At 38.4% G+C, this 26,380-nt stretch overlaps 1 long non-coding RNA gene across 3 annotated transcripts in view; it reads right to left on the bottom strand.

Annotated features, from left to right (window-relative positions):
• LOC112541631 (uncharacterized) overlaps positions 1–22,121 on the bottom strand; it is a 47,247-nt gene extending 25,126 nt beyond the window's left edge. The window contains exons 1-4 of one of the 3 annotated variants that reach the window (XR_015794746.1): positions 21,468–22,121; positions 19,288–20,188; positions 16,553–16,683; positions 2,132–2,206 (exon numbers count right to left, since the gene is read on the bottom strand). This is a non-coding gene — a long non-coding RNA (uncharacterized LOC112541631). Of the gene's footprint in view, positions 1–2,131; positions 2,207–16,552; positions 16,684–19,287 lie in introns of all 3 variants that reach the window. The other 2 variants (XR_015794747.1, XR_003085618.2) reach the window with 2 other exon arrangements.
• Positions 22,122–26,380: the final 4,259 nt, after the last annotated feature.

The following is a 26,380-nucleotide window of genomic DNA, read 5'->3' as shown; positions in this document are numbered from 1 at the left end:
CCATGACTTGGGGGTCCTCCTGGATTCATGGCCACAGCTTGAAAGCCTTTGCCCAGCTTTGGCTGGTGTGCCAGTTGTGGCCCTAATAGGGGTGCAAAGACCATTCTTTCCACCTGCTTAGATTACTGCAACTTGCTATGCATGGAGCTCCGTTTAAAGGCCACTCAGAAGCTTCAGATGGGCCAAAGCGCAGTGGCCTGTATGCTACTTGTCATTCACTGGTGGATGCACATTACACTTGTGCTGTAGACCCAGCACCACTTGGCAGTTGGCTTTGAGGTGCAATTTAAAAGGCTTTTATGGCTTAGCATCAAGTTATGGTTTTCAGAAACAGCATTGGCCTTCTGGAATAGCCTCCCAGTAGAAATTAGATGGTCTCCCAATTTGGCTGCCTGCTGGAAGTGGCTGAAAAAGAAGCTTTTCTGGAGGGCATCTGGACCTTGATGTTATCTGGATTGCACATTGATGGCTATTGTCCCATGTTGGAATTTTTGGTGGACTATTGTTGCATATTGGAGTTTTACAATAATTTTGTATTGATTTTGATATTACTTGCAAATTGTGAACTGCTGAGGGTCCTTTGGGCCTGTGGCAAGATAAAAGTAAAGTAAAGTAAAAAGTAAAGTAAAGTAGTAAAATAAAGCAAAACTATCTGTGCTAGTTCTACTACAGACTGGGTCCTCTCTGGCTTTTAAAGAAAATCTTTTAATGAAAAAATAAATAAATAGAAAGCTGGTGGGCTACAAAGCAGAGCATCATCATCTAGCATCATTCTGATTTAAAAGAACATCTGAGTTCCAGAGGCCTAGAGATGTACGCCTCATAGTTAATCTTGAACAATAAAAATGGTGGATGACTGGGTTCCCACTTTGGTTGAAGGTGTTGCCGTTGGATGAAGAACAAAAGTCATTGGAAGTGGTCGACAACATCCTAGGAACTAGAAAGAGAAGCCTGAATAGTTTACCTTTGAGTGAATATTTGTGACTGTCATGCCTACCATGGCAACACTTTTATGAACAGGTAATCTCCCACGCCACAACATCTTTTTTGTTAGACTGTCCATGACATGCTTTCAAAATTCCAAGTGTGCTTGCTGAAATATGTTTCCAGCCTCTGGAACAGATACTCCTAGAAGGATCTAGAACTGAAGTAGAACTTACTGACCAATAAAGTGCTGGCAATCCAACCTGAAATATTTTACTCCCCCCCCCCCCCCCCAATGACTGGCATAGGATTAGAAACATTGACTGGAATGGACAGATAAAGAAAACAGCCTCTCTTCTTCTAATTCAATGGCAGAAAGTTCAGCTAGCACACTCCTTTGTGGTATACTGTAAAATCATTACTTTCTACACCACCTTATCTTCAGAATTATTTTGATCTGTCAATAATGGAGATCTGGTTCGTGAAAAAGGTCCTTTCCTGGAAAATAAAATTGTGTGCCATTGTACACTTTCCTTTGCATGAAGCAGATAGTTAATCTGCAGGTAACATAAAGGTGCACCATCTGTTATATTATAACAGGTTACATTCTTAACAAAAGAATGTGAAAGAATGATTTATGAAACTCACAGCCACAATAGTTTGCACTACTTTGCAAATGCTAAATCTGGAATTTTTCAGATCTTGAGCACAATTGTGCAAATGGAACTGCACTGAGCCTCAGCCTTGTTCTTCACATCAAGAGTCCTCCCACTGTCCTTGTCCAACCTCCCTTTCCTATGGCCTTTGTAAGAAAGCTCTGGAGATAACAAGTGTTATAAACTTCCTTATTTGACTGACCGCTTTGATTTAAAGGAAAAGAGAAGGTGTAGGCTTCCCAGGCCACCTGCCTGATTCGGTAGCCAGCCAGTGGGAGAGACAGGGAGAGACTGTCCAAAGCCTCTCAATAAGTTTGCTTTTCTCTTTTTGCATTTTCTGTTTCTTCTAATAGGCAACTTTAATTTCTCTGTTAAACAGTAAAGACAGGATAGCAAAACTGCATTCATTTGATATTATTTATTCATTCAATAAAATTCATTAATATTATTAATAATTATATGTATATGTATTATTATTACTATTATTGTTATCATATCAATGGGTTATCAGTTGAAGAATTGGAAGTACTAAGCAAATAAGCACGTTATACCTCTGTACACCTTGGTTTCTTTCAAAGGGTTCAAGGCCAGCTTCTCAGCTGCTTCCACGGATCCAGCTGGTCCATCTGTTAAAGAGATTGTGACAACCATCAATCTCGTAATGGTGAGTAGTACCGGACAATTATATTAGTAGACTAAATTGAAAAAGCAGAACTCTTTACATGGTTTTGGCTGGTCTTTATTCATGACATGTCATAAAATTGTCAGAGGTCTTAACAGAGGAAAACTTAATGATAATGAATCATCATTAACACTTACTTAAAAATGGCCAATGGATTGTTGTTGGGGTGGGGTATTTTTAGTTCCCATATATGAGAGGAAAGGGCATGCAAGAGGAAAAAGAGCAGCAGACTGTTTCTGTTTTAGGCAGAAGCCTCAACAAAATGCAGGGATTTCACATGTAGACTCTGTATCACAAATGGACATGTTTTGTTTTCATAACAGAGCACTCCTCCCCTGCAACCGTAGAATGAGGCACAAGGTTTGAGTCAAGCCTCAGAAGCAAACAGTCAGACATTCACACTGAAGGTTTTTTTTTTTTTTCCCTTTAACCAGAACATCACTTTCAAGCAGCCCTTTAATAGTTTGGAAGAGATCAGAGGCGAGAAAATTAGAGACCTAAAATGGTTACTAACTATAGCTTGCGAAAGTTCTATTGCTCACTGAAGCCTTCGGCTGAAGAGAGACTTTCCTTCAAACTCTGTGCTAAAGAACAATTTTTAAAAGCCACCATGTATGCCCTCTGGATAGAAAGATGAAATAGTGATCCAAAAGATCATTAAAATATGAATACGGAAGAGATTAAACTGGCCTATATGAAAGACCAAATGAAGAATAGAAAAGAGACATGGCAAGGCAAAGTATTACATGGCCAGTACACACAAAAAAACTAGCAAGCAAAGCAGATAACAACAAGACCTGGCGATGGCTATGAGCAGGAAAATTTAAGAAAGAGGCAGAAGAGCTAATTCTGGCTGCACAAGACTAAACCTTAAGAACAAATGCATACAAAGCCAGAATTGAGAAGACAGCAACAGGCAGCAAATGCCACCTCTACAAAGAAGCTGAAGAAACAGGGGACCACCTAGTTAGCTGCTGCAAGAAGATCGCACAGACTGACTACAATCAATGGCATGACAAAATAGCAACACTGGTGCATTGGAATATCTGCAAGAAATACCATTTGCCTGCAAGCAAGAACTGGTGGGACCACAAACAGACAAAGTGATAGAAAATGAAAAAGCTAAAGCGCTCTGGGACTTTAGAATTCAAACAGACAAGCACTTGCCACACAATACCCCAGACATAAGAATTGTTGATAAGAAAGACAAAAAAGTCTGGATAGTGGACATTGCAATAGCTGGAGACAGCAGAATAGGAGAGAAAGAACTGGAGAAAATCACAAAATACAAAGACCTGCAAATAGAAATAGAATGACTATGGCAAAAGAAAGCAAAGATAGTACCAATAATAATAGGTGCCTTGGATGCAATCCCAAAACATCTGGAGTACCACTTGAAGACCATCGGCATTGACAAAATCACCATCAGCCAATCACGAAAGGCAGCTTTACTTGGAACAGCTTACATCCTGCAACGATACCTTTAACTCCATCAAACAACAACATCTGCCCATACCAGGTCCTTGGGAAGGACTCAATAGGTGGATAAAAATGCCAAATCCAGTCTAAACATCTGGCTGACTGTGTGATCAATAATAATAACTGGCAGCAGCGGTCCCAGTGGTTATTGGCAAACAGGGTGCCAAACCAAAAAGCCTTAGAAAATCTGTGCATTGACAAAATTTCCATCTGTCAATTACAAAAGGCCACGCTGCTTAGATCCGCACATATGCTATGCCGATACATTACGACATCCTAGGTTCTCAGGAAGAACTCAGTGTGAATGAAGGCCAACACCACCAATGAAGGCAGCCGTGATTTCACATTGTTGTGTATACAACAACAACAACAACAACAATAAAGATTGATCTGCTGAACCTTTGGAAGGAAGGCTCCCTTTCTAATTGGAAGTTTAATTGACAGAAGACCATTTGTAGAAATTGAAATGCAGCATTAAGGAAGTGACAGGGTGGTGATGAATGTGGAATTCAGCTCTGGTCAGAAGCTGCAGCTTGAAATGAAAACAAAAAGGTTTCTGGGTAAGTGTATGTTCATTGTCAATATCAGGAAAACATGTTAGGAATGGGTCATAAAGAAAGTCGCAATCAGTTTTTTTTGTTTTTAATTTTAAAATACAAACTACAAAACATAAAACCAGTAATAACAAAAACGTAAAATAATTCAATGAAACAACCAAAATAAAACACATATAACTTAATCTCTATGGGCACCCTGTGGGATTTATAATCCTCCTCATCTCTTTACTTTTTGTTATCATGGATTTTTATTATTAATAATTTTTAATAAGCCCTCCTCTGCAAAAGAATGATATATATTGATCTTTACTCCCTTCCCTTTAACAAAAACATATTCCAGAAATTCACCCCCTATAACATCAGAATCATTCCTTTTCGCCAGACCCTTTTTATATTTTACTTCACGTCAATTTATCATGAATAGCAATATTCCATATTTCTTTAAACCAATCTTGAAGCTCATACTCAAAATCCACTTTCCATTTTTAACTATTATCAATCTTAAAGCAGTAACAAAAATTATTATCATCTCTTTCTTTTGCCATTCTAGTTTCATGTTTCCAAAATTTAACAGTAATGCAATTTTTGGACTTATTTGCAAGTTAATAGATAATATTTCATTAATCTCAACAAAAACCTTTTCCCATTTTTTTTTAATCTTTTCACATTCCCACCATAAATGCAAATAAGTCCCAATTTCTTTTTTACACCTCCAACAATTTTTAAAATTACTTCTGTTATAATAGCTTAAAGTTACAGGGGTCATGTACCATTTCCAAACTGTCTTATAACAATTCTCTTTAATTCTAACAGACATATTTTTCATAATTCTCTGCGTCCAAATCTTTGACCATTCCTCTTCTGTAATATTAATACCTAAGTCACTCTCCCAACTAAATTTCATTCCTTGTTGTGACTGATTACCCTCTAACAATATTTTATATATTTTACCTACTAACCCTTTTGTTACTTTGTCTGTATCATTCTGTTTCATTTGTATTATTAATTCCTCAAATTTTGTTAATTGTCTGCATTTCCCATATAGTTTTACCCAATTAGTCCATGCCTCCAACTGCAATACGTTATGCAAAGATATTTTACTTTGTTCAAATATTTCCTTTATATCATCTCTACAAGAAATTTTACTTAACCAATCTTTCAGCCTTGATGCTCCTGCTTGCTCCATATCTTTTATTAATCCTGCCTTAAGATTCTCTGGAAATTTTTCTAAATCTACAATTCAGCCACAATCAGTTTTTAAGCTGACCTTTCTGTACTGTCTTTAGACTAGCGATGGAAGAGAATAAATAGTCTTAATTTTTATATGCATGTAGTTCCTGAACCTAGTATGAATGTGCATCTGCATGTCCAAATTTGAACATCTGGAATTTTCTGATGTTCTTTGCAATTTAAGAAATTTGGGAAATTTGAGTAAGTGAAGAAAACATGCACAAACTTATATTACAAAAAATTGCTGACAAAAAGGGTACCCATTAGAAAAAGAACATACCGAAATGCAATATGTTAGAAAAAAACACACATGCATTTTTGTACAAACTTTTTATTTGTCTGCCAAAGTCAGAAACTAATGAGAAAACAAAAATTTATGACAGGGAAAATGAAAAATCAGATGAAGTCACAAGGGGCAAATTTCCCCAACTGTATTCTTGTATACTGAGGTCATGCTTCTGGAGATAGAATAGTTTTTTTTAAAAAAGCCTTTACCTGCTAAATATCAGGTTTTATTAAAGGACTGGAACCAGTAAAATCTTGCCTAAAAGAAAAGTGTTGCACCATACTTTAAAGGTTAACAAATCCTCAACTAAAAACCGCTTTAAAAATGCTAATTTGTCATCATAAAAGACAGTGCTTTTTGCCATCAGTTCCACAGAGATAAGTGCTCTGTTCCCCTAGTAAGAGCATTCCAATTGATCTTATAATTCCTTTTAAGTTGCCTAATGAGAGAGGTAAGTTCAGGTAACCACACAATGCCTTATAAATTAAACCTGTCCCCTTACATAGCACTTAGAGACAAAGAATAATATAACAGGATAGCAGTACAGATCACTGGATGCAGATACACATTAAAAGTACAAAGAACTTGTTCAGGTGTTGCTCAGCACCTTATAATTCTTCTGTTTGCAAGCATATTTCATTCTAGGACTCTAAGTATATTTAGATTTCCTTCTATCCTAAGAATATATATTTTTTTGAAATATTGATGGGATTTTTCTACAGGAAGCTAGCTTAGATAATCAAAAGAATGTTCATGTCACATCAAGTAGAGTTGAGCATAGCTCGGACAATAGAGTTTGAGGCATGACAAAAAACATTACATGCCATATCTTGGGGGAACAGAAACTTTGCTTGCAAAACTAAACCTACTGACATGGGGTGATCAACCATACCGTGTGGCACATCTTGCTGCTGCCAACAGTTGGCATGGCCTTCCCATCCAATCTTTAACGAAACAAAGGACTTTATTGGTAGCTGAAGCATATTTTATTTATTTATTTATTTATATGTCACATTTATATAGCCACCCATCTCACACAAAATGACTCTGGGCAGCGTATAACATATAACATATCCCAAGGCTGTAGGTTTATGTGAATCAGCCAAGCTCCAAGATATAAAGGTTGCAAGATTCTACTTGAATGATTTGAGATTTGAAGACAACAACGTTGATCAAAGGCTATAATAAGGAGGCATCATAATTTTTGCAACTGTTTCAGGTTTTTTTGGTAGAATGGAATCAAAATAGCAAGGGTGGTAAGCAACCACAGCCAAGTAAACTTTCAGTAGAGACGAGGAAAGAACAGCAGAGAAGAATTCAGACTGCCCGTGAAAAAGCCTACCTAGCAGATGGGCTGAATCAAAGCAGAAACTGTCCTATTCTGAGTAAAATGAGTAAGTGCTTTCAGAAATGCTTTCAAAAGGAAGCTCATTCTAAGAAAAGTTAACGCTGCTGGCCACTTGCTTTTGGGGGCTTGTTGCCATGGCTCAGTGGTAGGATTAGCCTGCCTCTTCTGAGAATTATTCATTATGTGCTGCTTGTGCAACATTTTGTCTCTAAAGTGAGAAGGGGTGAAATAAAGTCTGTGTTCTGCATGTAACAGTCTAAAAGCAAGCATGCTGTTTCAGATTCACCCAGCCAGCGGAGATACAGAGTGAGACAAGCAAAGAACAGAAAAAGAAAGTGATTCTGTTGGCTTGTTTTTGTTTTGTGAGGTAGGGAGAACAAAAGAGAACGAAAGGAAGATCTGCAAATAATCTGGATGCAGAAACTACCAGGGACTATAATATTGGTCAGACAATACACTGAGAAGGAAAGAAGGATTTCAGGTAGGTAGGTAATCCCACAAGAACAAACCAGGTTAAAAAAAACACAGAGTGACAGAACGAGTCTGAGTCTCTCTTTCTCTCTCTGCCTCCAAGCAAACCTGCCTAAACAAATTCAAGCAGAGGCCATACACCCAACAAGAGAGGCACCCCTCAAATTCCTTCACCCTCTTTCCCTCAGCTATGTTGATAGCTGAAAGTAAAGCTGTAACAATGTTTGAGAATGCAAGGCTGGCAGGCAAAGCGAAAATGTGTTGAAGTGCTTTTCAGTTGCTTCGAAGTGACTTGTGTCTGAAGATGTCGTTCAAAACTTATATTTGGGGGAGTGATTTACTCTTCTGAGGGAAAGACTTGTTCTTTCTCTTTCAAATCAAATCATTTCTTTCAAGCTTTGCCCAGTCACTCCTACCAGCCATACTGCTGAGACTGGATGATTAATAATGTTCCAATTCAGTAGCTTCAGAAATCAGTGGAAAATGTTCAGTTGCCATCCACCATACTTAAAATGCAAAACAAAGAGGAGTGCTTAGCATAAGCTTTTGCCATTCCCTTACAGAGATACTGTCAGTTTAAAAACAAAAATGCTAGTCAGAAAAGTAATCAACGCACATACTGAATTACACAGGTAAAACAGTATTATCAACCAGATTACTGAACTGGCCCCCTATATTTTTTGGCCTTGAACTCAAATGTCGCTTACGTAAAATGGAAAGCTATAATCAGATTAAAAGGCAGTTCAGCTTCTCAATTTATTAAGATGTATGACTTTAAAAAGATAATGCTCTCCATTCTAGATTGTGTCACCAAGGTTAGACATAAGAAGCTGGAGGTTAATGAAAACAGTTTGGCTAAGACAAAGACAAATGGCATATAGAAATATTAGTGACTCACTTTGCAAAACAACCCCCCTCCCAAATTGCAGCTAGTGTAAATAAGTGTTAAAATGTATCTCTTTTAACTTCCTTCTTGGACAAGGAGACAGCAAAACTGGCCAGGAATGTCTTTTACCAGCTGCATTTGTTGTGTGAACACAGCCAGTTGTGATTTACTCCATAAACCATGATTAACTAAAACTTGGGTTAATACAGTTGTGATCCAGAGAAGATGTTACATTAAATGCTACATTTAAGCCTTGGGTGTGACTATAATGACCCAGTAATGTAACTTTCATTGATAAACTACAGGTAGTCCTCACTTAATGACCACAATTGGGACCAGCAACTCCATCACTAAGCCACACAGTTGTAAGTGAAACATCAAATGGCCATGCTGGACTTATGATGTAACTTACTGCTGGCTTCTCCATTGACTCTGCTTATCAGAAGTCAGTTGTGAAGTGCGCAAATGGTGATCACACCGCAGGGACGCTGCAATGGTTGTAAGCGCGAGACCGGTGGGAAAGTTACTTTTTCAGCATCGGTGTAACTTCAAATGGTTGCTAAACAGGGCAGCTGTTAAGCAAGAACTATCTGTACTGTATGGGTTTTTAAATCTGTAATTTAGCATCCTCATCCTCATCTCTTGATTTTGTTTATTGCTTTTTAAAATTTGCAGAGTACTTTGCAGAAATTAAATAAAATACAAACTACACATAATTGTTGTGTTTATGTGGTTATAACTGTTGCAGAAGTCAAGCTGTGATTTACATATCCTATTGATTTCATTTGTCCCTAAATTCAGTTTACTTATTTGGTCTGGGTCCAACCTCTGTGTTTGATATGATATTGTTTTATACTATAGCAAACAACTTTGGACCTTAGGTGTAGAAGTCTTTAAAATCTTTTTTAATGATTTTTATTGCAGTTTTTTAACGGTAATAAAAGCTAATACAAAATGAGATTAAAGAAAGAAAGAGAAATAGAGGAAAAAGAAATACACAGAAAAGATAGAACGTGCAGAAAATAAAAGAGAAAAGGAAAAGGAAAAGGAAAAGAAAAAGAAAAAGAAAAAGAAAAAAGAAAAAAGAAAAAAGAAAAAAGAAAAAAGAAAAAAGAAAAAAAGAAAAAGATATTTAAAGAAGTGACTTCTGATCTTCTTTACAGCCGGTACAAGCAAACTTGATATCTCTCCTCCCCCTCTGAAATTATGTTGCATATATCACTTCTTCCCATATCCCAACCCATTTCAATCCACAAATCTAAAATTCAGTGACAGTTCTGTCAAATTTCAGCAAAAGTCCATAAAGGGTTTCCAGTATTTTATAAAAGTACTTATTATCTTTATCCCTAATCAAACAAGTCAGTTTTATATTCTTTGCTCTTATGTAGCATTCAGACATTGTTAATCCTTAACTTGACATTGAAATATTGTTGTAGGACTTGGTCTCCATCCATATCTTCTTTTGCCCATCCTAAACACTTTTTGAGTCTTCAACAGCCCTCTCCTTACTATTTTCACCAAGTTCTATAAATCCTCCTTTCTCTTGTAAATCCAATAGTAGTCCATTATCCACATCATCTTTCATCTCTCAACTTAATGTTTGTATCTCCCCTCTTTGTTATCTCTGTTTGCTTTCCAAAATGTTTGTTTTGTTTTCCAAAATTTCCACCTTGACTTCACTTTGAATTACCTCTCCACTCAGTTTTCCTGTAAATTCTTCAAGATTATTTTTTGTCTCTACTTTTATCTTCTCTTTCAGATCTCTTTTAAATGTTACATATACATGGGCAGTTATTGATGCTGTTATTGTAGCTATAACATTCTTTCCCAATTCCTCAAAGATCTTTTGAAATATCTCAAGTGTGATACCTTTTTCTGTTATTTCTATAGATTTCACTACTTTTCTAATAACAGCCATTTTATCAGGTACAAAAGTAAAAGTCAAAGGGAGACTTCTTCTCCTTTTTGTTTTCTTTTTCGCCTTTCTCTAATCCTTAAGCCTTTGATCCCTTCTGGCACTCCTTAATTCTATGGACACATGGTTTGTCTCAAATTTCTTTTATCTCTTTGTTTTGCAAAGTCCACCAATCGTCTTTCCACTAGAACTCTAAACAGTCTGCATTCTCACAAAGGTATTATTCTAGTTATTTAATTATTTTAAAAACACTTTAGTAAAAAATCCTAATATTTCAAATTTAACTGACCCCCTAATCCATTTTCAACTTTCTTAGGTTAATTTCTTGTTAAGCTTTTTTCCATTGCTCTTAAATTCTTTAAATTGTTGTTTTACCCTTTCATCTGGAATGAAGTGTCACTCACTGGAAGGGTTTTTTTTTAAAAAACCACTGTTTCAAAGATTTCTTTTAGCTTTGAAGTAATTGTAATTCAATTCTGCTTAAGAAAATGAGGTTTTAGCGAACCCAGTGTCCTTACAAGCTCTGCTGTGGCTGTGAGCCTGATGTCTTTTCCGTGGCTTTTGGCACAATCATGCAGTCTCCTTGTGGGAGCAGCCATCTGGAGCACAAGAGGGCAATCTCTTGGCCTCTCCTTCTCCAGAGAGAGTCCATTGGCCCGGGCCTGTTGCCCAGCCATCAGTCTCCATGCAACGTTGTTTCTGCTCATGTGGAGATGTCTTAGTCCACCATTGTCTTCACCTGGAAGTCCTAGAAGTCCTTAAAATCTTGACAGATAAGAGCAAAACTCTATAGGAATTCCCCTGAAGCAATTTCTTACAGCTATGATACTTACATAGATTATATAATATGTTGCACACATGAATGAACACATGTTCCTTACTTGGACTGTCTGCTCCCAATGAAGGAACATATTGAGAATATTGAGACAGATAAGTAAAATATGAGCTACAAACAGTACCAATTATCTAACAGTTACAAGAGTTCCTGTTCTTTACAGCTCGAAACACATATTCACAATTGCTCTTTTTTTTTTCTGATGGTGGACAGTTTTCTACATGCAACAGCAACTAAGAGATTTGGAACTTCTTAAAGATTAATAAATATATCAGAATATAAACAGCTCTGCTGGATCAGGCCAAAGCCCATCATAGTCCAGCATTTTGTTACTCAGTAACCAATCAGATGCCTCTGGAGTACTTGTAAGCAGGAGACAGAGACATATCCTTCTCCCACCATTGTTCTCTTTCAACTGGTTTTTGGAGGCATGCTGATCCCAACCTGAGGTAACCTTGACTCTCAAACAAGGCTACTAGCCCTTGATAAACCTGTGAAATTTATCCAACTGAATGTAATTTATCCAGTCCTTGTTTAAACACTAACCAAGTTAGTGACCACATGTCTTATGGTAAAGGAGTCCTTATGTTAATTATGCATTGTGTGCAGAAATGCTCTCTTTGGTCTGTTCTAAATCTCCTTTAAACTGAGCTTCATTTGATGACCTAGTATTCTAGTATTCATTTGATGGCCTACTATTCTGAGAGAGGGAGAAAAAAATCCTTGTATCTACCTTGTCCATTCCCGGTATGTATCTCAGTATATACAGTATCTCAAATTGTTTTTCTAAGCTATACATTTTTATCTTTACTCATAAGGAAGACTTCCTGGTCATTTTTGATTGCACTGCATTTTTCTGCACCATTTTCACTTCTAGGATATTCTTTTTCAAAATTGGTGAGCAGAACTGCACACAGTATTTCAATTATGGACATACCATAGGTTTGGGAATGATGCTGCACTGTTGGTAATTCTATTTTCAATTTCCAAATGATTCCTAACATGTTGTTTACTTTTTTTTACAGTTGCCACACTGAGTCAACATCTTCGTTATCTGCCATGATCCCAGAAACTTCTTGATTAAAGATAGCTCAGGCCCTCATGGAATATAATGTACCATTTTTTCTGGATTACAGTCTTCTTTAAAAGGCTGTTCTGTACTTTCACAAGTTTCTTCATGGTGTACAGTATTTCCTCTATATGAGTAGAGCAGATGAATTCCATTGTAATGAAGTAGACAATACTTTACAATTGGTTTTTCCTGATACTCTTTGTTCGTGTGTGTCTGCACACATACATGTTGTCATCTTTTTCTTTAAAATGCTTCTTTTGCCTTGTGACTCTGTCCTTTGCTTCTTCGGTTTGTATTGGTATTATTGTGCTTTTCACATGGCTCAACCATGACAGCATCTCCTTTCCTCCAAAGTTCATAGGGCTCTGTTCCTGTTTGGTTCTTTATCCTTTGTGAATTGGACCCTGATGAAATAAAGATGTGTCTTGTCTCAGATTACAGAATAGTTCTGTTTTATCTCCAGCAAAACAATAGCATCCTTTGAGATTCCACTGGGAAGTTGAGTTTGCTCAAGAGGCAGATATTGGGTAGGTTTTTCCCCCTTATATCTTTCTTGGGATTGACAATAATAGCTTTACTTTCCATTTCCAAATGAATAATTTGTGGAATGAATCAGCAAGACAAAAAATAAAATTTTTCTCCAACCATCTTTTCTTTAATCTAATAACTTTATTTACAATTAAAATATAAATTCCCAGTGATTACTCAGAAAACCCAATATTGCTTGGTTCCATCTTACATGATCCTCACTGATCCCAGAATGAATTAAGATCAGCATAAGGTCATCTGGCAGTGGTTCAAAGTCAGCAGCTATTCTTGAATTCTAGGAAATTTTCCTTCCTGAAGTTACAATAAACTGCATTGTTGACCTTTGAAAAAGGACTAAAAATAAGCATTGTACTCAAACTTCCTAATAGGGATTTTAATGCTTTCAATCATTGCTTTACCTTGTATTCTATAAACCACTTTGAGTCCCCTTGCGGTTGACAGGATATGAATTAATAAATAAATATTAAATCCCTCCAAATTCAGATTTAGTTTGATACCAGGAAAGTTAAAAAACTTGTTAAAGGTTCTTATCAGTTTTGATGCCAGATCCAATCTGGAGCATACATAGAGTGTCTATTCTTGATCCCCAAATATGCTTCTTATGCCTTCCACTTCTAATGCATGATTTCTTCTTGCCACCTTTGGGTCCTGCCATATTCCTCTTTGCTCTTTTCAGAAATTAAGCATGGATAATTTTATTTAAGGTTAGACAGCAAGTACTTTAGACAACAGCGTTACCCGTATGAAAGCATTTGAAGAGACTACTTTGAGGTATATACAAAACAACTGTCCCTTTGAGATTAAAGTACTTTTCCCTCTCTCCAGCACCATCCATGCAATTCAGTTATATCAGATTTATCCATCAATTGAGTGCTGGAGATTACAGATATATATCTGACTATAATGCACTTTGGATCAGAAATCCACAGTCCACTTTGTTGTAGAATGGCCCTTCAAGAAATTAGCCAAAAGGCCAAATGGCTAGTGGCATAGAGTTTTAAAATTATCCCACGTGATTCCTATTTTTTTACTCCAACTAATTAAAAAAAATTACCTTCCAGCATTTGCAATGAGCCACTAATAATGTCTATCACAAATGGCTAATTGTTTTATGTTTAAACCATTTACAGTGGTACCTCGGGATACGAATGCCTCTACTAACGAACTTTTCGGGTTACGACCAGCTCCGGCCGCAAAAATTTACCTTGATGTGCAAACTCCACCTCGGGGTACGGTCATTTTTCTGCCCTGACACGTGGTCCACGGCCGTTTTCCCACCGCGCCGCGTGGCGCCCAGCTGTTTTCCTGCCACGCTGCGCGGCGCCCGGCTGCTCTCCTGCCGCGCTGCACGGTGCCCGGCCGCTCTCCCGCTGCGCTGCGCCGCGCCCGGCCGTTCTCCCGTCCCGCCGCACCCGGCCGCTCTCCTGCCGTGCTGCGCCGCCCCCGGCCGTTCTCCCGCCCCTGACGCGTGGTCCGCGGACGCCAGAACGGATTAACGGTAATTACATTGAACCTTATGGGAAAATTTGCTTCGGGTTGCGACCAAATTCGGAGGGCGGAACGGATTAACCGGATTTACATTGAACCCTATGGGGAAATTTGGGTCGGGTTACGACCAACTCGGGATACGCCCAGAGTCACGGAACGCATTAAGTTCGTATCCCGAGGTATCACTGTACTTTCACACATAAATATTATGATTTGATACACTTGTCTGCCTGCCAGCCTGCCTGCCTATCGATTATACTTTAACCAAACAATTCACATCATATTAATTCAATTTTTTAAAAAAATCTATGTATTATTGTGCTTGTCTTGCTCTTTTCCCTCAAGAACAGAATTTCATACTGAATAACTTCATATTGTTGAGTATCTTTAATCTAATAGATTTCTTGTATATCATTGATTTTAGTGTTCTGTTTTGCATTTGCTTTTGCTGTTACTCTGGTACACCTCTTAGAGTCTTTAAATTGAAGCAGTTTATTAATTTCATAAATAAAGTAAAAGTAAAATAAATCCTGAAGACTGTGCCAACTGATGTTAGTTTCAATTTATTTCAGGCAAACAATTAAAGCATCATAGCAAATATGGCCTAATTTTATTTATGTTTCCCACTTATTATGATTAGGCTTCAGGCTTCTCAAAACAATCTTGTAAATCAAAATGATGAGCAGATTGTCCTCTTTCTCATAAAACCTGATTTTTAAAAAATCCTTACCATGGTATAGTTTTGTTCTTTATTCTCCCTTTATCCGTCCCAATGGGACATGATTTTTTCCTTCAGTATCATTATAGGCCATTCAAATCTCTTGTGAGGCTTTTTGATTTTGGGACATAGTGCTAAAATCTTGATTAGGCCAATTACCATTCCTAGATGTGGGAAGTGGGAACAAAAGTGTTGGGAAGACAGTGGAAAACCACTTCTCTATTCTTGCCAGTGAAATTATGGAGACATTTTCATGTATTTACCACAAGTCAAACTTGCCTCACGCTAACTCTTCTATTCCTTCACAGTTTCATCTTCTACCAAATCAAACACCCCTCAGATGCAGGAATCACCTTAGGGGAAAAATGCCTTCTATTGGTGCAAAGTCTGCTTTTCTAAGCTTGGGAGTAAGGGAGGAGGGGAGATGGCTACAAAGGAAAGTGTGGAGAAAGAAGGAAGAGAAGGAGAGAAAGTGGTTGTATGAACAGAGTGTGTGGGAGAAAGAATGGGATGCTGGGGGCAAAATGAATGAGGGTTGAATAGGGTGCATTTCCAGAGATGGAAAATGGGAAGTGTTCTTAGGAAAAGAGATTGGAGAGATGATAATAGGATAGGAAGCATTCTTTTGTGAATGGATGACTAGATATTTGTGTGTGCGTGTGTGCCTTCAAATCAGTTTTTGACTCCCGGCAACTGCCTGGACCAGTCCCTGCAATTTTCTTGGCAAGATTTTTCAGAAGTGGTTTGCCATTGTCTCCTTCCTAGGGCTTTCTTCCTAGGACTGGCCCAAGGTCACCCAGCTGGCTTTGTGCCTAAGGCAGGACTAGAACTCATGGTCTCCCGGTTTCTAACCTGGAGCCTTACACCAAAGCGGCTCCAGGTGACTAGAAACTATATGAGAAACCCAGAATGGGAGGAAGCTGTAGCCCCACCCATTTATGGTTCCTACCTGTTCTCCCCTGACCTGTGGTCTTCAGATGAATGTGTTTGGGAGCTTGCTTACTCCAGCCTTTTGCAAACTGGTATTTTGGGGACAGCTCCTTCCAGAATAGCTAGACTGCCCAGCATTGACTATTCTGGCTGAGGAGGACAACAGCTGCAGTTCCAAAGCTTTGCAAGGCACTAGGCTGGAAAAGGCTGTTTTAACTGATGCTGGTTTCATATTTCAGTGCCAAAAAACTGCATCCTTCAAAATTCCTTCCACACAGTTGGATACAGAATCCACATAAAATCATTCACATATATCTGTTCTAATAAAGAAGAACTTTCTTTCCTCCCGTTTCCCATTTTATGAAGATATATTTTGGTGATGACAGCTGCACTGGAGTTGGCAGCAATGGGACTTTTATGTGGACTAAAACTAAACTGGAATATTTTTAATCTTAAAGTAAATATGAATCCAGATAAAACAACTCTGCTTCCCAACTGAAATACAGAATTTCCATCCGCCACTTACCTTAATTAGTGTCATTTGACAGAGAGAAATGGAATACATCATTGGATGGCAGACATGAAATGGATGTTTCTTTTTCCCCATTGTCTTGATTATGTGAGCTCCACATCTTGGGAATGCTTGATTAGAAGAAACTGGAAGAAATAATAGCAATGCTGGCTAGTTGTGTTTATTTCCTCAGACAAAAAGCAGCCTAACCTCTTTCAGCTTTTTTAAAAAAATTACTCAGCTGAGATGCAATTAGTGAAAACAAGGAAGTCATTTATTATAGGATTACCCAGGAAAGGAAAAAGGGAAGGTTAAGGAAGAGGAAAATAAAGGCACTGATTCTGAACCTTAAATTGTAGTCTTTAGTAATGGGTAAATGGAAACTGTTCAAGGAGAGAAAGAATTGATGGAGTACAGTTACCAAATCTGAGTTGCAAAAATCAGGAGGACCATTAGATGTCAGCAAAGAGATATACAAAACTCAAATTCTTTGCTATCGTCTTGTGGTTTCGATTTTTGCAGGCCAAATCTGGTAGCTCTGTAATGGAACAGGGCCACTTCCTTTCTCTAGCTGTTACTTGCGGAAAGTTAAACGAGACATTTAACAGACTCGGCCCTTAAATCAACATGCACAGGATTGATCTGAATATATCATAAATAGGCCCAAGAGCATATGAAAGAGTACTAAATTATAATACATTTCATGTTGTGAAGAGAGTAAAATAAATGAAGTCTTGGTCAGTTAGATCCAATAGGCATAATCTAAATATTATATATGTTTTTCTGCATTTTGGGGGGGAGAGGGTAGATTTTCCCCGCCACTACCACAGTTTCAACTAAGTGTATGTTGTTCCCTTTGAACACTCTACTCCTTTGCCTGCTCTAATGAGCTGGACTCTATTTTTGCCCCACAACAGATGGAAAAAAGCCAGTATTTAAAAAGATTAGAGGAACAGGCAAACGGTTACTCCTTCAGGCATGCATTCAGGGTCTTTGTCCTTTCTGTCCAGCCCAATAGCAGGCTGCCAAGTTCAGGTTGCAAAATCTGCAAATAAGAAGACGAAAGCAATCTGTCTGGTGGTCTGCTGGCGATCAGTGCAGGTAGTTCTGAGACAGAAGCACCAACTACCTGCAGCAAAGAAGGAATTTTGACTGGAAGGATCTGGGAAGAGGGCCTTTTCTGCTGTGGCCCCTGCTCTATGGAACAATCTTCCTCCCGAGGTGCGGAGTGCACCCACTCTCATGGCCTTTAGAAAAGGTGTAAAATCCTGGCTGTGCCAGAAGGCCTGGGGGCAGGATGGGGACTCGTGTCAGTGGAAGTGGCTTGTGGGGTCATTGATTCTACCCCCCCCCCCGTCATCTTGAATGACTTTAGTATTTATGCATAGGGTTTGTTTTTAGTGGATTTTAATGGATTGAGTATTTAATTATTTATGGGATATTTTAATTGTTTATAGGTTTTTGATTTTTAATTGTGAGCCGCCCAGAGTCACCCATTGGGGTAGATGGGCAGCATACAAATTTAATAATAAATGAATGAATGAATGAATGAATGAATGAATGAATGAATGAACAAATAAAATCAGTCTTGGATTTTTCCCCCTTTACTTATCTTCCTTTCAAGACTGTATAAAAACAATAAAATTCACATCATCCTGAACTCCTAATAATTTTATAAGAAGCCCTATCAATAAAGCACAATATCTATTTCCCATCTTTCTGAGCACTGTGTCCAGAGGGCAAAGTGCCAAAAATCCATGAAGAAGAACTTAGGGGATGACGCTGTCAGGTGCCCCAAAGGAGGACAGTGCTCAAGCAGAACTTGAGTGCTTTGCAAAATCTTTGCAAAATGTGGTGACAGCTGCCTAACGTGGCAAAATATGGAACGATGAAAAAGCAGATTGGACTGGAGCATTCAAGACCTTGCAATGAATACTTTGCTGGAGAATGTTTTAAAAGGTGCTAAACCCACTTATTTATTTAAAGAACTGACCACTACACATGATTCAAATTTTTTAATGCTTTTATGTTTGGTACTGCTGCAGAAAACTGAAGCTGCGGTCTTAGGCTACACGCCACAAGAAGCAAATGCCGTTTAAGTGCGGCCAGCTGGTTTCTGTGCTGGTTGGGACAGCTCAGTTTGCGTTTCTAATCTGTGAGCTGGGGATATATTAATACTAGGAAGGAGGGTGGGTAGAGACAGAGATGGAGACACAGCCGGGAGGTCTAATGTGCAGTCGATGCAATCCCACCCACATTCCTTTCGAGCCGGCTGGCATGTTAATGATCAAGTCACACGCTGGCTGAGCTGCAGGGTGGCGGAGGTCAACCACGCCCATTGAAGGGTATGTGATGTTTTGCAGGAGAAGCGGTGCATAAAAGGCTTGCAGTGGCATGCTGTGAGGTTGTACAGCTAGGGTCAGCACCACTGCAGAGAGCTACAGAAAACATGTCATTCAGTCCCTTGGAAGGGACCATTTTATATTTGTGCACAGGAAATACCTTGGCTCCATAATCAACCTTCTGAAAACCTCCCTTATATAACGGGCCTTTCTGTTTTGGAAAGCGTATTGCTTCTGGGCCCCAGCTAGCTTAATGAAGTAGCCTAATTAACATTAGGCTTATGCTAAGCGTGAACAAATCTGTCCATTTTGCTTGGCCCCCAAGCTGCAGATAAGTCCGGACTTCAATCTGGACATATCTAAGTTTGCAATTTTGCTGAAGAGATGCTAAGTTTGCAAATAATTTACCTTATATAGAATGCATTTGATGCTTTTTCCGTGGATGTGCAGATTGCTTCTTAGTAGACTTATGAAGAAATATTGGTGAGCTCCACTCCAGACTTGAAGAATGGCAAAATCTGCATGATAATTACATTTCGGATTCTGTGGTGGCTTGAAATTGCAAAATTAGACATGTCTGCATTTAGATTCGAACTAAATGAATTTCTTCCCTATCTCTACTCTGTTCTGACCTCCTGCCACAATCACTTCTATTTCTTCTTCCTGCATGCAGTCATTGTCTGCATCTCCAGATGTTTTCTTACAGTCCAGTTACTCTTCCATTTTTGCTAATTTCTGTTTGTCTTCGGCCAGTTGCTCAGTCTTGCGTGGGCCTGTGCTTCATGTTTTGCACAGACAGCTATAGTGGGCCATTCATATAAATGAACTGCATACTGTTCATTTGATTTTAAAATGTTTGATTTTAAAAATTCTTACCTTACAGATGTCAGCAGGTAAAAGAGACATAGGAAAAATGGCTGCCTCTTACTCCTGTTGTTTTTGATGGAAATGACACTAGGTGGACCCTATATTTGGCATGAGATGAAGTCACTGCTTGAGAATGGCAGTTGAGAAGGTTTCCCATAGATTTTATTACAAAGTGAGTAAGTCGCTGTGGGCAAGTTTGGATAAATGGCTGTACTATGTGCTGCAGAAGAATGAGAAGCAGAGTTATGATTCCTCATTGTGCATGGACTACTTATTCCAGCATGTGTGTTAATTGAAAGGGGGGGAAACAAACCTCTAGCAACTGGACCTAAATTTAGGCTTTTAGAAAAGTTAGGTTTTACTTTTTTCTTGAGTTGACAAGTATGCGGACCTTGAATCTTCTTTACTCTCTAGCAAAATGTATTTTGTTTGACCATGTTGCCTAGTAGAACAGAAAAGGCAGTATCTTACTTGCACCTTGGGAAAGAGTCCAAGGACTCGATCTTTGCCCTGTCAGAATTTCAAAAGCTCTTGCAGAGAAAGCTAGAAACTGAAATCGGACATACACCCCAAATTGTGTTTTATTTATACCCCAGCTTTCTTCCAGGAAGATCAGGGTAATTTGCATTATTCCCCTTTCTCATTTCCCTCCCTCCCTCCCTCCCTTTCTTTCCCATTTACCTTTCCAACAATCCTTTGAGGACATTCGTCTTGAAGAAAAATTACCAACAGTCACCCCACCTCGTGAACTTCAAACCAGAGAAGAGATTTAAATCTGGGTTTCCCTGGGTATAATCTGATCATTTTAAACTTCACACTATTCTCCACTCATTATTTATATCCCTTAATCTCTCCTTAGAGTTTAATACTTTTTCCTAGGAAAGGAGCAGAGAAAACCTGTCACTAGGCAGTTATGAACTCTGGAGGAAGAAAGATGACCAGCATCTCCTTCCTGACTAACAGTTTCCACAATAAGACTAAACAATAAGATAGCTTTTGTTGTTTGTTTGCTTGCTTTGTTTTTGGCTTAATAGGTACAAATCAGTTCCAAGACAAAAACTATGGCTAATCTTTGGACTAGAAGTGTTATCATGTCTTGAATCTCCTCTATTCCTAGTTTATTCCCAGTAACTTGGAACTCTTCCAAATCCTCTGGCTGCTAACTGAAGAAGTAAACAAACCAGGAAACCAGTAAAACAAATCATGATTTATGTGAATATCTGCAATACTGTCTTTGCTGAATTCATAAGTCTCAACATGACTTCTCCCTCTTCTCAGGGAATATCTGAAATTTTCAAAAGGCTACTTTTCACACAGCGATGTAGCCAGACTTTCTTTAGTGGTCTTAAGAAGCAAAAAGCAGGAACTGGGCACACCAACCATGTCATGGGGATAGAGAAGCAGCCTTGAAGACAGCACATGTAAGGATTAGTCATGCTCAGGCTGTGGAGATCTACACCCAACAGCCATTAAGTTCCTTGGCTGCCTTTGGGACCCTCCCCATTTCTCCTCTCATGGGATTGCTCTGCTGGACAGATATGCACAGAGGACAATGGACGCCATGCAGAGGTCTTTGGAAGAAAGAGAAGATTCAGTAAAGAGAAGCTGATCAAACTGCCCATCTGGTTTATAGTGTGCTTTCTATATACAGATGCAGTACAACGAGCAGCATGCATTTTGAGATCAGCATAATGTCATTGTTTACCTTCGTTCTGCCTCACCTGAATGTTTTGCAAGGAGAAGAAGGTGTCCTCAGTGGCTACAGACATTCAGAGATCTGTGTGATGCCTAACTCGATCAGCCCTCCCTCTGTCCCTGCAAACTGCTTTGGAAACATGAGGGAAAACCTGCTGCTCAAGGAAACAAAACAAAACAAAACAAAGAAGTCTAACCAGGCCCATAAAAGCCCATGAATATGCCTGAAGTTATTGTTTGGACTTTGGCCATAATATCATAAGACTGTAAAACCTCAGGGATTGACAAAGGTTTTGTAGAATGCATTGGGGGCTTTGTGTGGCCAGGCAAGGGGGAATGTGAGCTTGCCCAGAGTAAAATCCTTTTTATCTTAAATCAGCTTTCCTCATCCCATCCATCCTCTCCCATCTGACCCAGCCTTAAGCACTCCAAGTTTGATGTTAACTTACAAAGTCTTGGTAGCCAGTGAGAAGAGCTACTGAGAAGGGCAGCGCTGCTCCAGGGAGGGGAAAACAAGCCCCCTGTTTTCTGGCCCAAAGCATGTTGTAACAAACATAACTAAAGATATTTTTAAGAGCAATAGTTTGCTTTACTTTGCCTTTTCCAAATGGGAACTTCAAAATCATCTCTAGCAGATAGAGGAGGGATATCATGTTCCTCATTCATCCATGTGCAGACTGGGAAAGGAGGTGGAAGGAAAGACACAGAAACCAAAATGAAGAGGTCTTGAAGAAGTGAACATTTCAGGTGGTCGAAAAATCAAATGCACCTCACCTTTCCCCCAGCAGTCTGTGCAGTCAGGAGAAAAATGTAACTACCCACAATCTACATAGCACATGCTGTTGTGAAGCAGAGTCTGACCGAAGTTCACAGTTAACAAGTAGCTATAAAGCCCTTTTAAGTCGTAGCATAACATTTTTAATGTACAGTGCAAGGACTCTTCAGTTCAGCTGCCTGCTTTCCTGCAAGAGGCAAATAATATCTAATTTTGGACCCTCTCCACTAACACTTCTGAAATGCTGCTTCTTTAATTTCTAAAATTCAAGAGTACAACAAAAGCCTGACATTGTTTCCAAAGAGATTTTTGAAAATCTCTCTAGCTTTTTCTGAGTACAGAAAAGTCTGATTATCTTAAATCACTCCTTCTAAACTCATTACAATCAGACTGAGGGAAGGAAAAATGGTATAAAAGTATACAAAAGCAATATTTGACAGCTCTGGTTATCACTTTAAGAAGCCTGTTTATTTTATATACATTCATTCAAAACCAGATGTAACATATAATTTTCCCCTGAAACTTTCTAATAACAAGAATCTTCCAAGTTTTGTTTCACATTATTCCCTTTTACATTCAGGATGAATCTTACAAAGTAATTTTCTTACCTATAAAATGTAGTATGCACTATTCTTTACTTTACTTTACTGTACTTTACTTTACTTTACTTTACTTTATTTGAGAAACATACAAATGTTTGTAAATAAATAAAAAAGGCTTTTATTTTTCATCCCTATACTGCCTATATGTTCATTTTCTATTTAGCTAAAAGAAGCAGATTTATGCATATGTTCAGTGACATTCTTCCTTCCGTAGGAGTGCACACACACATTGATCATATACTGCATATATATAGCACAACTTCCGTTTCGGTGGACTAGTATCTAGTTGAATTTTTGACCACCATATAATTTTCAAGCAAATCTCTTGAGTACCCCAGTGCAATGCAATCCATCAGTTCAGCTATGAGCAAAAAAAAAAAAAAGTCTGCCAAATCTATCACTGAAATTCTAAAGAGGGAAAAATTCACACCTCCTTCTATTTCCCCCTTTAGTTCTGATCCTGATAGCCTCTGCTCTGACTAAAAGACAGTGGAGGCAAAAAAAATACAAACGTTAATGTTTCATCCACTCATCCATCTACTACTATTTGTAATTTGCTTTAGAATTCTGAGAACATTCGTGGCATTATACAACCAAAAGTAAAGAAATAAATTAGCAGGACATAAAAATAATCTCTAGGTCAACCTTTGAACAACCAAAGCAGAAGAGACAGCAGGAAAAGTCATAGAAATGCTGCCGTCTTATATCCATGTATCTAGCAATAAGCTGTATTGAAATCGATGGGCCTTACTGCAAAGGAAAGAATTGTGTTATCAGGGTAATCAATCTATACTGAATCAGGCTCCTATGGACATAATGCTAGACAAAGCCCTTCTCCCATGTCACACTTTCAACAGTTGCTTCTCCAGCACATCATTGCTACCCTTTGCTTGCTTAACAGAGAATGAATGAGCCAATGGAATCTACAGCTCCTTCTTTACATCAGTGTATTGTCTTGAGCAAATTAAAAGAAGGATATACAAGCTGGTGGCAATGGGGTTTAGACAAAGCAAATCCAGGTTTTCTTACAGCTGCCCAACCTTCCCAAAGTTCAGTGTTGGCCCTGAAATACCTCTGATGATATCTTAATGGTCTTAGGAAATGGCATCTTCATGTAGGAAAAAGCAGTTTCTTCAATACTAGGATGGCAATCCTTCACCCACATATCTGTCACCAAAATAACAGGTCTATATATACAGACACAGACTCTGAGGCATCTGCCAAGTTCAGCACTTAAAACAATGGTGTTTCTATGGATCTAAGGAATTTTGATGTGCCTATTCGGTGAAGATTCTTTATTCTTCAGCTAAAAGAGCACAGAATAGTCTCTTTCTTCCTATGAGGATGTTGGAGACCCACAGAGAATTGAGTGGTGTACCCAACTGTGAAACAAATAAAGTTCTTCATTTCCATAATAAAGGAACATTTTCAAAATGTAGATTATATAGCTTGAGTTGCAAAATTTAGTGCTATTCAAAAGACAAATAGAAATAGAAATTTTGAATTAATATAATATCATTCTTCCCAGTCATTCAATATATGGCTATTAGTTCATGGCCAAAACCAACTAATTTGCTTCCCAAATAAGCAGAATTGTTTACAGAAAAATTTAAAACTTTTTTGTAGCCATCATAATTCATGGGATATTTAAGACAAAAATAATTATATTGTCTGGAAATACGTAGGATTGAGAAGGAATAATGGGCTTGGGTTTGTTTGTTTATTTATTTAATTAAATTTATATGTCGCCTATCTCCCCCACAGGGTGACTCTGGCCGGCTTACAATTTATTCTAGCATTACTTTTATGCTGGGTATAAAAGAAGCTAAAAGAATGGAAATACTTTATGGTTAAAGAATTGGGAATGTCTGAGTATAATCCAAAGCTAATGAACAAAGCCAGGTGAGGAAACAGACACCAGATGAATTCCAGGAATGCTGCTTTATTGCTACAGGGTACAATAATAGAATCTTGAAAGCCACTCAGAGTTTCTCTCAGCCCTATCAGCCGTATCAAGCAGAATCAAGGTGGAGTTGCTCTGAGTTTCTGTCTCAGGCTTTCCACTTCCCAGGACTGAATGACCTTTTCCCTTCCCTTAATGGTTCAGACATTCTTTCCCCAAGGTCATCTCTACATTCCTTTACAGTCAGTACAATTACTATGGGGAAACTAGAGCAGCTGAAGTTCCAGTGTAGTCCAAGGGATACTGCCCATATGCCAGGTAAAGTAAAGGGAATATGCTGTTGAGTTGGCTTGAGCCATTGGAGACTTCATGAACTTGCCCATGGATATTTCTTGGCAATAATATGTAAGTAATTTGCCACTGTCTTCTTCCAGGATGCCTTTGAATTTTCCAGATTAGCCTGCAGGCCTGATGTTCCCTTGTATTCTCCCATCCAAATACTATCCAGGACTGACCTCACTTAGTTTCTGAATCCCTAAAAGGTTGGCCAGATGCTGCCACCTGCTGAGGCACACACAATATACAGGATTCAATTAGAGGATTCAGTGTTCAGCATGCTGGAAACTTTGCCAGCCAGTACACACAGTTACTTCGTGGCTGACTGAAAGTTAGCAAGTCCAGCCTTCTGCCATGATTTCAATTTGCCTGTGACAAATGCAATGCACCCAGTATTCAAATGAAATAATGCTAACTTTTGGACTGATTAATAGTGTGCAGTGGAAACCATGTTTGATTGCTCTATAGTTTTTTGGGAAAGGACACAAATATACTTAAAGAACATATAATGACATTTTCTAGGAAAACAAAGCACTTGAAGATGCAACATAGCTCCATGATGGAACAGCTGGCTTGCGTGGGAACTATTGGACCTACACTTCTTCTTGACACCCTATACATGTCACTACACCCATTGTAAAGTAATAAATTACTATGAGTCAGGAGTCTCTATTAGAAAATTGTACCTGTCTGTGTTTACCATGAAAAGGATACTTATTAGTCAAATACAAACTTTCACTATTTATTCCAAAAGATTCAGGCGTGCATGGAGAAATAACCTTTCATCCCTTCATTCCCCAAATTTGCCCGCATCAATACGGCAACAGGAGGCAGAGTATGCAGCAGTACCTCTTATCTTTATATTTTTGGCACTTTGTATTCTTTTTATTGCTTAAAAAAAACACACCTGGAAATGTGATATGTATGTCACAAGGCAGAGGAATAATTGAATGGTATTTGATAATGAGCAATATGGAATTATGATATGAATCAGTAACTAGAAAGTCAACAGTTCAGTGCAAACAGAACTTTATATTCAGTTACATAACATTACGTAAGTGTAGAAAGGGCACTTCTGCCAACATTTTAAAAATGAGAGAATAAACAATCTGTTGGTTAGCTGGTGTTGGTTATATATGTCTAGAAGAATATTACTGAAAATTTGTACCTAAAAGAAGCTAATGCAGGTTTAGAACTGATGATGAAGGGACAGAGGAATTACCAAATCCAGTTAAGGAGATATAATGTGTTACCAACCTGAAACATTGCCTTGAATAAGCATTAAGGCAACCTATAGTCATTTGCTGCATCTATCAAAGGAGA

The sequence above is a fragment of the Python bivittatus genome, unplaced genomic scaffold, assembly GCF_059951505.1.
Source record: "Python bivittatus isolate LINGU-HERP-01145 unplaced genomic scaffold, Pbiv_v1 ctg000080_np1212, whole genome shotgun sequence".
In the NCBI taxonomy this organism is placed as follows: domain Eukaryota; kingdom Metazoa; phylum Chordata; class Lepidosauria; order Squamata; family Pythonidae; genus Python; species Python bivittatus.
Note: the sequence above shows the minus strand (reverse complement) of the source record. Positions and strands in the feature narration are given on the sequence as shown.